Consider the following 16,989-nt stretch of genomic DNA (forward strand, 5'->3'; position numbering starts at 1 on the left):
TGTTTGCAAAATGTAGATATTGGTCTCTTTTCAATATACTTGATAGAGTGGTTGTGAAGATAAAGAGATAATGTATCTGAAAATGCCTGAAAAACTAGAAATCACTACAGAATGTGAGGGATATGGTAATTTAGGTTGAGATCACTTCTACTTCATTCCGAAAATTTTATCCTTAGGTCTTAATTATCATCTTCTGCTCCTTAAAGTGTTGCTTCCCTTTGAATGCAAGCCAATTATCTTTAAAAAACTAAGCAATAATGGAAACATGTCTTTTCAAAGTAAGAGCAAAATCATAGGATGTTAATAAACCATGTGATTGTCTTGCAAAGATTAGTAAAAAAAAAAATTGAAATAGGCATAATTTCTGGTATGAGATCTTACACATTCTAACAGTGCCCTTAACCTGAAAAAGTAAGTCTAACAAAAGTTACACAAAATTTTAAAAACTTGAAAAAAGGAAGTAGCAGACTACTCAGTCATCTTATCTATATTTTGAATAGGTCTTTTGGAGCAGGTGAAATATGAAATTACTTTATTAACAAAAGGTTAAATTTTCCACCTGGCCAACAGTGTATAGGAAGTTGTCCCATGCACAGAAACTCAGAATGCAGAACAGCAACTTCTCATTAATCATCAGCACTTTCTTGAAGAAGAAGATTCAAAAAGACAGTAACCCAGGTAGAACTAAAGAATGGGAAAAATGCCAGTTTTAAAATTTAAAAAGTTGAAACTATGGCTCTTTTAAGAGAAACAGATTTATGCAGCACGTGTTCAACAATCACAAACAAAAGGCAGATGAAAGAGTTTACTGGCCTGCAAGAAATCTTTGCATTCTCTCCAAAGCTGCATATATGTTATGGGTGATACAATTCATCAGGATAAAAATAGAATGCATTGTAAATTGAGAGAAGCCAATTATTATTTTTGAAAGGACAACAAAAATTTGCCTGAAGTTTATAGCTACTGCTGCAAAAGCTATACAATAAAAGCAATGTGATTATACAGTAGTTTAGCTAAAAGCAAATCATTTGATGCCAGAGTAAATGGACAGAAATAAACTGCAAAGTATATCTTTGTTCATAAAAATGGGAATCAGTTTTGGCCTAGATCCAAACTGAGCTAAATATAAAAAAAAGGAGGAAAGGCAGGGTTTAAGAAGTTTTCCTCCACTCCAGACTGCAGCTCTGTTCTTTCCTAATTGTGTGCATCCAGCTTTCTCTATAGTGGCTTCAGAGTAGAGGCAGACTTTGTCTGTTAAGAAGGTAGGTGACAACCATTTTGAGTCTCAGTTCTGTCATCTATAAAATGAGAAAGTAGAAGATTATAAATTCCTTTCCAGCTCTTAAAAAAGAATACTTCTTCCAGTTTTGTTTTTGTCCAACTTAAACACCAATTTTAGGAGGGGTAGGCTTCAAATATTTTTGCTACAGACTGCTAAGTTGATTGTTCTCTAGGACTATTTGACATTTTAGTTTTCTTAATTTTCTCTTGTATTGGATTCTCTGTGCCCTTGATCCCATGTATTCTTTTCCTTGGCCCAGCCCCTCAGTTTGTGGGAACATAGTCTCCAGTAAGTCCTGATGAAGAAAAAAATGCATGGGGGGTGAAGATTGAATACCTGCATATCTGAAAATGACCTTTATTGTGTCCTTATTCTTAACTGATTGACTGGTTTCAGAATTCTGGCCTAGAATGCATTGGTCCTTTAGAGTTTTGAAAGAATTTCTCTATGGTCCTTTAGGGCCTGTGGTGCTGTGGATAGGCCATGTGCCATTTTGATCCTTATGTCTTTGTTTATGAGTCTGTTTCTCTCTGAAAGTCTTTAAGATCTTCTCCTTATTTCCAGAGTACTGAAAAAATGCGCTGTGGTGTGTTTTTAAACGTTTATTGATTTATTTTTATTGTGCCTGTTGAACTGGATGTTCATTCTCTTTTGTTCTTAGAAATTTTTATTTCATTTTGTACTTTACAACTTTTCTCTCACTGTTCCCCTGATCTCTGTTTCTGGAGTACCCATCAATTAGATGATTGATTCTCTAATTTTCTTGTATTTGTCTCATTTTCCTTCTCTGTTTTACTTTCTGGGATGTTCTCCTCAGCTTTATTTCCTAATCATGGCATTAAATTATTTATTTTTGTCATCAAATTATTCATACCCAAGAGTTCTATTTTGTCCCCTGAAAGTTCTCTCTTGGACTGTTCTGTACTTTCTGTCTTTCTGAAGAACTTAATTTAATTTTATGTTTTACTGGAGTTTTTCTTGGACTTTTCTTTGCTTTTGAGTTCCTTATAGCTATTAGTTTGTCTTGGTCCTTCTCATTTATACTGGTGACTTCCCTAAAATGTCCAGTGAACCTTAGATGTCTACTCATATTTAAGATAGAGTCCTTAAAAACCAATTGGAAGCTGTTTATATATTGTCAGGACTTATTAAGGGTTGTATTATGGCTGCTTCAAACCTGAATATTCCCCCAAGGAACCTACAACCATTAGTACATTTGAGGGCTCTGCGTTGACCAGTGGCCACTTTCCTCAGGAAAATTCTCTTTAACCTCTCACTGGCATCAGAGTGCATGGGAGCAAACTTGGCTTCCACTTGTCCCTCAGAACTCAGTCAGAAGAAGGAGGTTATGTGGCAGAAGGGATTGTCATTGTTCAGTTCTGTTTTAAGAATGGCATCCTTCCTTCATATACTCCTGATGTCCCTGTGTACTGATTCCCTAGTGTAGACCCGTAGTCTCTGCCTAGGTCAGAGAGCAGCAGCTGAACTCTGTGGGGCTCTAGAGGCCCAACTGCTCAGTAAACTCTTCTGTCATCAGTATCTCTTCCATATCTACCTTCAGAAGTATCTTTGGTCTCCAATCCTTAAACCTATCTAATGTTCTATAGCAAGAATTTTCTTGATGATTCATTAGCTTTCCTAAATTAGATATTTCCCAGTTTTCCAAATATCATTGATATCACTTTACTTCTGTCATTTATTTTGTTATCTTTCTGTTTGTGTTTATTTTTCCTTTTTCTGTCATTTTAGTTGTTATTTGGCATTTTTGGGTAACAGAGTAAATCTGTGTGTTTTTCCTTTCATGTTGAAGCATAAATTATAGTTAGCAAATTCTAGATAATAAAACAAACTAACTCTCCATTCTCTAAGTTTTAGTAATTAGCACAATAGAAGTTGATTTTTCCCTTATGTAATTGTTCAAGTGTGTGTTCCTGATTATTGTATATCTTTCCTCCATGTTATAATCCAGGGACCCAGGCACCTCCCATTTTAGGAATCATCTATCCCCTGGGAACTCCTTGTCTTTGAAGTAAGCTGGCTGAACCAAAATAAAACATTGAGAATACATACCTGATTTTTCAAAACGTTGGCCTGCAAGTCACAGGCATTATTTTTGCCTCATTCATTAATAAGAAATTGCCACATGGCTGCATAAAAGGGAGGGAACAGGAGCTGTTGGCTGCTGGGGAAATACAGTATTTTGCTTCCCAGCTAATTATCTCTGCTAGTCTTCCTTTCTAGCTACCAAATGTTCGTTTGTATCCCTATTTTCCCCATATGTAGAACCAATTTACTCCCTCCTCAATGAGTATAGCCTGAATTTCCAATTTTATTTCTTTATCCATTTCAAAATCCAGTATGCCTGGACAATGTGAATCATTTATATCAGATTCAGGTGCATATGGTTTCACAATTTACAGAATAAAAGACAAGTTCCTTTGTTTCCTGACACTTTTCTATGTACACATACACATAATGTACAATGATAGAGTAGAGCCACCTGTCTAGAAAGAGAAGAATTGATAAACACAATAATTTTTGGTTTGTAGCAGTGATCGAATCCTGATGGCAGGATTCTGCCAAAAAAGGAAATTCCTTATTTAGGAGCTTTATTTATTTATTTATTTATTTTTAAAGAGAAAGCATAAAAGCCAGAGTGGGGAGGGAGGGGCTGAAAGAGAGGGAGAGTGAGAATCTTTTTTTTTTTTCTTTTTTAAAAATTTAATTTCTTTTCAGTGTAACAGAATTCATTGTTTATGTACCACACCCAGTGCTCCATGCAAAGCATGTCCTCCATAGTACCCACCACCAGGCTCACCTAACCTCCTACCCCCTCCCCTTCAAAACCATCAGATTGTTTTTCAGAGTCCATAGTCTCTCATGTTTCATCTCCCCCTGCAATTTCCCTCAACTCCCTTCTCCTCTCCATTTCTGCATGTCCTCCGTATTATTTGTTATGCTCCACAAATAAGTGAAACCATATGATAATTGACTCTCTCTGCTTGACTTATTTCACTCAGTGTAATCACTTCCAGTCCTGTCCATTTTGATACAAAAGTTGGATATTCATCCTTTCTGATGGAGGCATCATACTCCATCGTGTATATGGACCACATCTTCCTTATCCATTCGTCCGTTGAAGGGCATCTTGGTTCTTTCCACAGTTTGGTGACCGTGGCCATTGCTGCTATGAACATTGGGGTACACATGGCCCTTCTTTTCACTACACCTGTATCTTTGGGATAAATACCCAGTAGTGCAATTGCAGAGTCATAGGGAAGCTCTATTTTTAATTTCTTAAGGAATCTCCACACTGTTCTCCAAAGTGGCTGCACCAACTTGCATTCCCACCAACAGTGTAAGAGGGTTCCCCTTTGGGAGAGAGAGAATCTTAAGCATGCTTCTCACCCAGGATGGAGTCCTATGTGGGGCTTAATCTCATGACCCGGAGATAATGACCTGAGCTGGAATCAAGAGTCAGACACTTAACAGACTGAGCCACCCGGGTGCTTCATGGAACTTGATTTAACTCTGGAAGAAATTCTTTTGTTCATTGCTCTCCAGAGCCACCTACACCCCTTCTTGTCCATTATCTTTCATGGACACACCTGAAGTGGGTGTTGGTGAGTATGTATCATATTTCGTATTTGCTTATGTTTTCCAACAACTTTCTACTTACTCAAGTTTACAGGGGGAGCCTCTAGAATTGTTTGAAAGTCTTAATAGTCAAAAGTTTTTTGAGGGTATGCTTATCATGTCTTTGGCCAAACACCTGATTTATTTATTTTCAATCTGTTTCATTGTCAGGATTCCACCCCCAGCAGTGTAATTTTCTAGATGTAGTTCTCTAGTATTCATTGTTTCTATGGTTCCTAGTCCTTATAACTTTTTCTCATTGTAATGATGGTTATCTTAAAACCATCTGAAACAATAGTTTTGACATGGAAGGCAACATATCTAATCATTTGATTTTATAAGACTAAACTCTAACTGGGCCATTTTAACAGATTTTAAGTTTGTAAAAATTTATTTAATATTTTTATTGAAGTATAGTTGACACACAGTGTTGTATTAGTTTCAGATATACAACATAGTGATATAACAATTCTGTACATTACTCAGGGCTTATTACAAGTGTAGTCACCATTCAATGTTAATACAGTATTTATTATTGATTATATTCCCTGTACTGTACTTTTCATCTAAGTGACTTAAAACTAAGATTAACATTTTGTTTCCATAAAGTACTTTTAAATTTCCTCTAGAGGAAATTTAGGTCTAGAAGTGGTCTAGAAGTGGTCAGATCTTATAAACTTTTTTTCCTTGCCTCATAAACCAGCTAACTTTTGCCTGAGCTCTGCTCTTTCTTGTAATATCTTGCTAAATCTAGTATTTGTCATCCAAAACAATATCTTATCCTGGCTTTTCACCTCTTCCACAATCAAATTCTGGATTAATTCTATCTGTTCTGATAATTAGACCCCCAAATTTAATGGCTTATCCCAAGTGAAAGCTATTTCTTCTTCATGTGATAGTTCCTGACTTGTGGGAGGCTTTCCTCTCTGAGAAATTTCAGAAACCTTGGTTCCTTCCACTGGTTCTGCCACTCTTCAGAACCAGCCAGCAAAAAGGGAAGAGCACATGGAGAAGCTCATGTGCATCTTTAAATTAAGTCTATGTAGATAGTTACACACACGCTCCACTGTTGGGAAAAACTGGAGACATGGGGGGCGCCTGGGTGGCTCAGTGGGTTAAAGCCTCTGCCTTCGGCTCAGGTCATGATCCCGGGGTCCTGGGATCTTGCCCCGCATTGGGCTCTTTGCTCAGCAGGGAGCCTGCTTCCTCCTCTCTCTCTGCCTGCCTCTCTGCCTTCTTGTGATCTGTCAAATAAATAAAATCTTAAAAAAAAAAAAAAAACTGGAGACATGGGACCCATCTAGATAGTGGCACGTGCACCTGGAAAACCTAGCTATGGTTATGCATGGGCTTCCTCAAAACAATTCTGTAATGTAGAGGGGGAAGGAAAAGTTTTGGAAGATAGCTGTCTCTCTCTACCACATTTGTGTGAAAGCAGAGATAAGTTATCTGCCATACCATTTTATTTTTCTATCACTTGATTTCTGCGTTTGTCAAAAAATGTTTATTTCAGAATTTTTTTATATTTTTAAAATGTTTCTTATTTTACTGGCACCAAGGAAGCTGTTTTTTATTTCTATTTTCTTTTTAATTCTTTGTGTTGTTTCTAACTCAATAAATAGAACAGTTATTTGGCATCATATTGTATTAGTTGTAAAAGATGAAATTTGTTTTAATGCTGAAAAAGTTAGTTGTATAAGGTTCTTTGAAAAAGCTCATGACACTTTCTCTTCTCACTGAGAGTAGTTTCTATAAGATATAACCCTGGTCCTTGGTCAGGCTACTGATACAAACTGAGCTACCCATCTTTTAAAAAATTGAAATATATTATATGTTAATAAAAATTATATGTTAATTTAAAAAATTGAAATATGAAAACAGTGAGACCTAGTGATTATGACTGATTAAAACTGAGTCACTTGAGTGGTAGTTTTCTAGAAATAAATGTGTCCTTGAAATTCTGTGCTGAGATTCCTAGAGCTGTCTTATTTTCTTCTTTTCTTGACCTTTTTTGTTCAATTCCTCTGCAACATCTTGAGAAATAGCAGCACTCTTTCAATAAATTCTCTCATATTTAATCTAGCAAGAGTATCTGTTGCCTGTTGACTACAACCCAGAGACCCTTAATTAGTATCCCAGGGAAAGCAGATTTATTGTGGGATCTTCAATATCTGTCCAATACCCATTGGCATTTTGAAGATTTTTTTCTCATTAATTCTAACGTTAATGGCTTAGATTGACTATGTTATAGTGTGGGCTATACATCTTTACAGAAGTCCAAGAAGTGATTTCTTAGAACTAGGTAAATGTCAGCTCCTCTGTTGCATAGTGAGAAGTTCACTCATGTTCTGCCTTTTTGTTAACAACATCATGGTGATAGGAAAAGAGGCAATACTTTTTTTTGGAAAGTGGCATTATAGGGAGTAAATATCTTTCTCAAAGTCGTATAAGAGGTAACTGATGGAGATGGAATTTTAATCCTTGTCTGCAAAACTTCAGAGCCAAGTTCAAGACCACTAGATATACAACCTTTTATGTGCCATGTATTTAAATAGATCTTGAGAGATTGGAGATTAATTTTTTAAAAACTGCTCTTTGGAGAAGATATTTGCAAACGACATATCAGATAAAGGACTAGTGTCCAGAATCTATAAAGAACTTAGCAAACTCAACACCCAAAGAACAAATAATCCAATCAAGAAATGGGCAGAGGACATGAACAGACATTTCTGCAAAGAAGACATCCAGATGGCCAACAGACACATGAAAAAGTGCTCCATATCACTCGGCATCAGGGAAATACAAATCAAAACCACAATGAGATATCACCTCACACCAGTCAGAATGGCTAAAATCAACAAGTCAGGAAATGATAGATGCTGGCGAGGATGCGGAGAAAGGGGAACCCTCCTACACTGTTGGTGGGAATGCAAGCTGGTGCAACCTCTCTGGAAAACAGCATGGAGGTTCCTCAAAATGTTGAAAATAGAACTGCCCTATGACCCAGCAATTGCACTATTGGGTATTTACCCTAAAGATACAAATGTAGTGATCCAAAGGGGCACGTGTACTCGAATGTTTATAGCAGCAATGTCCACAATAGCCAAAGTATGGAAAGAACCTAGATGTCCATCCACAGATGAATGGATCAAGAAGATGTGGTATATATACACAATGGAATACTATGCAGCCATCAAAAGAAATGAAATCTTGCCATTTGCGACAACATGGATGGAACTAGAGCGTATCATGCTTAGCGAAATAAGTCAAGCGGAGAAAGACAACTATCATATGATCTCCCTGATATGAGGAAGTGGTGATGCAACATGGGGGCTTAAGTGGGTACGAGAAGAATAAATGTAAGAATCTGGGATTGGGAGGGAGGCAAACCATAAGTGACTCTTAATCTCACAAAACAAACTGAGGGTTGCTGGGGGGAGGGGGTTTGGGAGAAGGGGGTGGTATTATGGACATTGGGGAGGGTATGTGTTTTGGTGAGTGCTGTGAAGTGTGTAAACCTGGTGATTCACAGACCTGTACCCCTGGGGATAAAAATATATGTTTTTAAAAAATAAAAAATTATATTAAAGTAAAAAAAACAAAAAACAAAACAAAACAAAAAAAACTGCTCTTTGTTCTTTAAAGCCCTGTAGTCTCTCAGTAATTAAGTGATATCAACATAATATTGTGGTTAAAGAAAAGGTATACTTTTGTGAATTGGTGGTTTTATGTGGTGATATCATCTGATTCCCTTCCTTTTATTTTTTTGTGAATTTACTGCTTTGTGGTTACTGTGAAGCTTACATAAAACATCTTATAGATGTATCAGTCCATTTTATGTTGAAAGCAGCTTGTCTTTGATCACATATAAAAACTCTACCCTGGGTCAACTGGGTGGCTCAGTTGGTTAAGCATCTGCCTTTGGCTGTGGTCATGATCCCAGGCCTGGGATCGAGTCCTGCATTAGGCTCCTTGCTCAGTGGGGAGCCTGCTTCTCCCTCTCTCTCTGCCTGCCCTTCCCCCTGCTTGTGTTCTCTGGCCTTTGACAAATAAATAAATAAAATCTGAGGGTTGCTGGGGGGAGGGGGTTTGGGAGAAGGGGGTGGGATTATGGACATTGGGGAGGGTATGTGCTTTGGTGAGTGCTGTGAAGTGTGTAAACCTGGTGATTCACAGACCTGTACCCCTGGGGATAAAAATATATGTTTATAAAAAAAAAAAAATAAAAAAAAAAAAAACAAAAAACCAAACACTCAACTCTAACCTTTTGTCCCTCCATTTTATGTTTTTAATGTCACAATTTACCTGTTTTTACATTGGGTATTCATTAAGAAATTATACTAGTGTTAAGTAGTTTTAATACTTTAACATTTATAATACAGTTAGGTGATTAACACACCATCATATTACAGAATTAGGGTTCTGAATCTGACTGTATATTTACTTCTACCAATGTATATTTTGGTATGTTTTCCTGTTACTAATTAGTGTCTTTCATTTCAGTTTGAAGAATTCCTTCAGCATTTCTTGTCAGGCAGTTTTGCTGCTGAAGTCCCTGAGCTTTTGTTTGTCCTTTGTTTCTGAAGGATAACTACCAGATAGACTATTCTTGGATGGCAATTTTTTTTCCTCTAAAACTTTGAATACATCATCCCACTCTCTTTTGACCCTAAGGTTTCTGCTGAGAACTCTGTTGATAATCTCAGAGAGCTTTCTTTGTAGGTTACAGTCTTTTAGGGTACTCTCTTTGTCTTTGATTTTTGACAGTTTAATTCTAATGTGCATTGGTGAAGATCATTTTGAACTGAAATAATGGGTGCTCTTTTAGCATCATGAACTTGAATGTCCAAGTCTCTTCCTGAGTTTGGGAAATTCCAAACCATCATTTCTTCCAATAAAGTTTGTGTTTTCTTCCCCCTCCTCTTTTAGAACTCTGATTCTGATATTGCTTCTTTTGATGGTGTTCCATAGATTATTTAGGTTTTCTTCGCTTTTTGACTTTTTTTTTGTTTATTTTCTTCTGACTGAGTTATTTCAATGTTCCTATTTTCTAACTTGCTGATTCTGTCTTCTGCCTAATCTGTTCCATTATTGATCTCCTCTGTTGCTTTCTTCATTTCATTCCTTGATTCTTTAGCTCCAGAATTTCCATTTGGTTCTTTCTTTATTTCTATCTCTTTGTTCAATTCCTCATTTTGTTTGTGTATTGTTTCCCTGATTTTGTTGACTTGTCTTTCTGTGTTTTATTGTAGCTCATTGAATTTCCACAAAACAGCTATTTTGGGTTCTTTATCAAGTAAATCCCAGATGTCTGTTTCTTTGGGTTTGGTTATTGGAGCATTATTATGATCTTTTATTAATGTCATGTTTCCTTGACTTTTTATGTTCTTTGAAGTTTTGCACTGTTTTCACATATGAAGCAGCAGTCACCTACTCTAATCTTTACTAGCTGCCTTCACTTGAAGGATATCTTTTGTTGGTCCTACTTATATCCTGGGTCTTTCTCTGACCTTGTATGGATACTCCTGCATCACTATTCTTGCTTCCTCTCGTGAGAGAATTTTAAAGCTTGCATGTCTTCTCTTAAATTTTACAAGGCACCATCAGGCTGGCTGTTGGTAACTGCGCTTTTGTTTTCCTAAAAGTGGTGGTACAGTTCAGGATTGTGATTTCTCCCTTGCTTGCAGACCCTGGCTTGTTTTCTGTGTGTAGTCCCTGTCTGTCTGAGCTGACACTCACCACCACCCTTAGCCACATAAGGACCTGGCTGCAGAGTTATGGGAAGGTGTAGGTTTGGCACGTAGCGCCTTAGGGGTGTCCATGAATCAACTGGGACATCTTAGGTGAGAGTTTCCTAGCTCTTGGACAAGTTTCCTGCCAGAGTATAGAATACTTAAGCAGGAAACGCATCCTTTTAACGCCCTCTGATAATCTTATCTCCCTATCTCTTTCTCTATCTCCTCCTTCCTTCCAGTCCTGTAGCTCTTACTTTAATGCCCTGGGTGCTTCATGAAAAGAGTTTCTGTAGTAGCATCCTACACAGCTGGGTGCTCACTCACTGTTCTCTCTTCCCCCAGTGTCCTCTAAACTGTGCTGCCTTTATGGGGAGGGGTGATGTAGGCAAAGTTTCTCTTGCCACTCTAATGAACTCAAAAATTTTTTTTTTCTCTAACAGAGTTTTAAACTTCTCTAGAAACTTGGACTTCCACAAATGCTCTCATCTGTCAGTATCCCCCCAAGTCAGTGTTTTCCAGGTGCTTTTGGAGCATAGCTGAGAGGAGTTGGGGCCAGTTCCCAGGCTCCAGCTAGTTCCAACCCATACTGGGGTCTCTCTGCCTATTACCAATTCATAAGTGAGATAGACTCCTCTTGGGCTGCTTAGTGTATGGTGCTGGATCCACAGCTCCCATAGAGGCACTTTTGTTCATGCCTAGAGGCTGAAATTTAGATGTTAAAGGGGGGACAGAAATGAGGGACATCTTATGCCACCATGATGCTGATATCACCTAGCTCCATATTTTTGGTTCTTGCTTTAAGAAATAATCTAGGGGTGCCTGGATGGCTCAGTCAGTTAAGCATCTGACTCTTTGGCTCAGATCATGATCTCAGGGTTCTGGAATATAGCCCCTTGTTGGGATCTGCACTCAGCTGGAAGTCTGTTTCTTTCCCTTTCCCTCTGTCTTTCCTCTGCTCATGCATGTTCTCTCTCCCTCTAAAATAAATAAATTAATTAAAGAGTAGTCTTCAAAAAATAAATAATCTAAAAGTGGGATCATTAAGTCAAAGGGAATGACATAGTTTCACTCTTTTGTTTATTTGGTATTCTTATCTTTTTTCTAATTAGACTGTATGTTCTTTGATGATAAGTCCAAGTCTTATTTATGGATGAGTTCTATTCATCATTGAAAGAATAAGTTGCATGTAGCAGGCAGAGGGGCCATTGCTTCAACTTTCTCCACATCAACTCTACTTCTCCATGGAAGAAATTGGTAATTAAATCTCTATTATCTAGAACAGCGTCTCATCAATAGCAGATGCTCAAAATCTGTTGAATGAATGACTAATTCTAGCTTAAAATTTTGATAGGCTATGTTTATTGATGGGTAAGTTTGCTGTGTGATCAGAATCAAAACCCTTCTTTTCTTCAACGTCATTGCTTCCAGGAGCTGGAGGTATATTTATTGAGCCAGGCAAAACTTTTGGGGTTAGTCTGGTTATTTAAATTTCCTCCTTTTTTTTCTTTTTTTTTTTGATGCTTGCCTGCTCATCATCCTTGGATCCTTGGTTTATTTATCATGGGACTTGCCAAAGAATTTGGATTCTGACTTAGGATAAGGGAAAAGTCCTGTTTTAGACTCTGGCCTGAACCGTGAGCACTAAGCTTTGTTTACCATGTAATTCTATATTAGAAGATTAGGTGCCTTTGTCAGATTATGACAAAATGGTAAGTTACTCCCCCATCCCCAAATTGGTCACTGTGTGTGTGTGTGTGTGTGTGTGTGTGTGTCTCCACATGTCTCAGGAATCATGAGGAGGGAAAGTAGAGAAAAAAAAAATCTTTCGTGGAGAAAGATTTAAGTTTTCGTAGGCATTGGCTGCAATACCATAAATCTCATCTTATTTTTAACAGTAATCATGCAAAATCACTTTTGACTTTAATACACTTGAATCCTGACAAGTTTAGGATGAGAATAAATTAGACACCACTGTGAATTAGTTTGGAGGGTTATGTAGGGTATATGCAGACCTAAGCAAAAAATTATTTTAGAACCAGTTTTGTCTTAACATGTTTTGGAGAATATCCAAGTTTGACTGAAAAACAAAATGCTGAACTAAATTAGTGCTGAAATTGAACAGTTTGTATGTCAATTACCATAAAATAATCCTTCAGCCTTTTTCTTTTTAAATTTTTCATTGGTAGCTTAAAACTTCACACTGTAGATTTTGTCCAGCCCTTCACTTTGAGTAGATCTTGCAAACTTTTGATGGCTTTGTCTTTTCACAAGATTTCAGGCACTATGGAGTCTGCCGCTGAACATAGTTGGATATCCCCACCATTTTTTTTTTTTTTGCATTAATAATACAAGAGAACATTCCTCTTAGCTTAGAAGGATTAATACTTTTTTTTTTTTTTTGCATTCTACCTTTATTTATAGAAAGAGTAGATTAGTGAAGATAAAATCAGAGAGAGCAGGAAGAGGCTAGCCTATTTCAACTCTCATGACTTTCTCTTCCATTGTCTCCATTTAAGCTGGACTCCCAAGTCTGGTATTGGTCACGCTTAAAGCACAACAGGCAAGTGCAGGCTTCAAAAGCTGGTCTAAAAGAGCTCAGAAGTTAGCTTGAGACACAAGGAGGTGGACTAAAAGATTAGAGAGGAAATGATGTGATGTTCTGAAGGAAATTGCACTTCCCATTCTTTTTCCTATGTAGTTCTTTGGGAAAGTGGGGTATGAGAGATAAGAAAATACTGGAGCAATAATGTTTAATTTTGATTATTAAATTAAAAATTTTTTAAATGATACTACATTGAGAATAAAATTCTGATCTAACTTTCTCTAATGTGGGAATTGTCCTGCTTCCTTTTTTACAATGATAAGGTTTCAGGTGCTTTTTTTGGTCCAATTCTCTGATAAAGTATTAAAAGTTTTATTCTTACCAATAGTTGTAATAGATAGGTAGATTATGTGCTTTTGTTTTCAAATGCTATTTTGGTATCACAACAAATTTTGAAACCCATGATGCTTACCAAACAGGGAACATAGGAACAGAAACAGCTTTCTTGTATCATAGTTAATGATGTACAAGAATTTGGATATAAACTTGTAGATCATGTTTCAATAGGTGTGCATTTTAGAAGATCATATAGAACAAACCTAACTCTCATTTGTCATATAAACTAAATGATATTTTCATATCCATTTATTTTGAAAATGGACACATCCCATTTTATATGGTAATGAAACACCAAGAATAGCATATTTGTATGAGTTTGTTACATATTTCATAAATGGAGATACAATGGTTTTTTGAATTTTACTTTGAGTGATAGCTAGATAAAAATCTAAATGAACTGAGGGGGGAAAAAACCTAGTACAATTAATCAGGCCCTGAGAAAAAGTTTTATAGAATCCATTTTCCCTCATTTAGCCCAATAAATTTTTGTGAGGTGTACCATGTACAAGGTTCTATGTAGAAACCAGGTCACAAATCCAATTCTCAATGTGTTCACTATCAAATTAGGATTACTGACAGATTTGCATAAAATTAACTTTTCATCTTATTCATTTTTTCTAGAAGACCTAAATAGCGTATCTCTATTTATTGAATATATTGAATATATTGCTTAGGATATAGTTCAAATACAGTATGTAATAAAAAATAAGATCTATCTTTTTGATTTAATCATTTGGATTGACTTGGTTAGTAATTTGGAATTTCCATAGAGTCAATTATCATATGGTTTCACTTATTTGTGGAGCATAAGAAATAGCAAAGAGGACAAGGGGAGATGGAGAGAAGGGAGTTGAAATTGGAGGGGGAGATGAACCATGAGGGACTATGGATTCTTAAAAACAATCTGAGGGTTTTGAAGGGGTGGGGGTGGGAGGTTGGGTGAGCCTGGTGGTGGGTGTTATGGAGGGCATGTATTGCATGGAGCACTGGGTATGGTGCATAAACAATAAATTCTGGTACACTGAATAGAAATTTAAAAAATAAAAAATTAAAAAGAAAGAAGTGAAATGTGTTATATATATACCAAAAACCAAAAATCAGGCTGTATCAACCTTTTGGATCAATTGTTTTGACTGAATGAAACAAATATTTTTGACTACTTAACTTTAGTCAAATTCATCTAGTAATTCAGAATTTATGTATTAAACAAGCATTTTTGAGCATCTATTAAGTGAATAGTAAGACTAGACACTGAGGTTACAGTTAGAAATGCTTTCAGAAAGAACCTTAGAAAAGTAGTCACAAACTTGCTTAAATTTCATGTTAAATTTGTCAAGTGTCAGTGAGATTTTAATAATAAATGACCATTTAAAGTATTTATATAGGTTTGTAAATTAGTCCTTTTGAGTAGGTCTAGCCTATGAATAGCCATTGCTCATGTTTGTAAATTGAGGGGTTTGTGAATATTCCCAGTTGTAAATAAATATCTTTGTCATGGCCCTACCAAGGCTCATTGTCCACCATTAAAACCATATTACTTTGAGTTATTGGTTTAATTTCACACATTTTTACTGAACACCAATTATGTACTAGCTACTGTGGTAGATACTTAGAGTACTCAGAAATTACTTAAGATTATGAGGAAATTATTAAACTTTGCAAATCCTTAGAGTGAATACACTTTTTATGGGAGATTGCTCTGTTTTTTATCTGAGAGAAAGAGACAAGAAGGAGCTGTGCCACAGATGTTAGGAGGAAGGTGAGATAGTCCAAACAGAAAAAAAGAGAGGGGCTTTTAGGATAATAGCTAAATTTAATATCTGAAAGAAAATATCGTGAAGTATCTAATTTTATTTAATATAGTGATTTCATATATTATATTTATGAATTCAATGATTTTCAAATTGAAGAATCTGTAAAAGATTCTCTCTGATCTTTGTTAGTTCTGATATGGTTTATAAAATTTTAATGCAATCTAATTTTTTAATTGAAAAAGAATGAAGTTGCTTGATATTTAAATAAATAATAATAACCAAGTAGCTCAATAAGATGTTAACAGGATGAAACTGTCTCTTAACGACATGATGCCACTACCAGACTTCTTTTGCAATAGTAGACTATTTAGAGATAACATTATTCAAAAGCATTGAATTTAACAGTGAATTTATAGTTGACTTGGAAGAGTAAGATCATTTTTACTTAATTTCCATTTGTTTCTATGAACTCTTGTATTGCATAACTTCTAGTTCATCTTAAAATCACCAGTTCTTATATTAAAAAAATTGAAAGTCATACATATTTCAGTAGCAGTGCAGTTATATTAGATATTCTGACTTGGTTGTTTACATTATAAGAAAACCCATCAATTACCCTGAATTGTCTCAGCCAAATTGAAGTCTAAAGGTATTAAAAATGAAAAAGACAAAAACTCCATGCTTATATTGAAGTTTTCGCTCTTAGATTAATATACTTTCATTTCTTTTCTTAAAAGCAAAAGAAATCTGGACATATAAATGCACAGATAAGTTATCCTCCTGTTGGGTGATTAATGTGCATTTTATTAGCTCTGTAAATATGAATTTACATAATAGTTGCTAATGGTTTTGAAGAAGTGGTTAAGGCCGAACAGGTTAATGATCCATGATTTCTAAATTCCTTAAACACATATTTGCATAATTTACCTTTCAAAAATTTCATAAATGCATATTTATAGGATAGACTAGGTTTAATATTTATTGCCATTTCTATGCTTCATAGTATAGAAACCATATTAGTTTATTGGTTCTTGCACACAAGTTTCAGGGACATTTTTGACTGTATTAAAATTTTAATCAATCAGAAGCCAGCTAACTGGAAAACTTCAAATATTTAGATTCTCCCACGGAGGTGCATGTTGTACATCATAATTTTATAAGGGGCGAGTCAGTAAATATGTGTTTCATACCTACATACTTGCTATGTACACTGTGGTGGAAACCATAGTTACAAGTTGAATAAGGCATTGATTCTTTGCTGAGCTCTCTTTTAGTTGGTTAAGTTAGATAGGTGAACTGATAATTTAATTTAATTTTTCTAAAATTCATTCTAGGAGAAGGAGACATGTATAAGTATGTGAGGATAAAGTCTTTACTTAAAAGTTCATCTCTACACTGTTTTAGCATCACCAAAACTTTTGTCCTTTCTTGGACACTGCTTGCCTCTACCTACCCTGTTCCACTGTGAAAATTACCAGCCCGAACAAGAGGATCTCTCTCATTGGTTGCTGTGACCACGGCTTGTTTCATTTTCTCTTTCATTTGGTTAAATATCTCTCATCACGTGCTGTGAAGTGTGTAAACCTGGCGATTCACAGACCTGTACCCCTGGGGATAAAAATAAAAAATTAAAAAAAAATC

The 16,989-nt window shown here is 36.0% G+C and overlaps 1 long non-coding RNA gene across 1 annotated transcript in view; it reads left to right on the forward strand.

Annotated features, from left to right (window-relative positions):
• Positions 1 to 16,989, forward strand: part of LOC309849037 — a 117,207-nt gene that overhangs the window by 30,588 nt on the left and 69,630 nt on the right. The gene's annotated exons all lie outside the window — the stretch shown is intronic.

Source organism: Mustela nivalis, assembly GCF_964662115.1.
Source record: "Mustela nivalis genome assembly, chromosome: 15".
Classification (NCBI taxonomy): Eukaryota; Metazoa; Chordata; class Mammalia; order Carnivora; family Mustelidae; genus Mustela; species Mustela nivalis.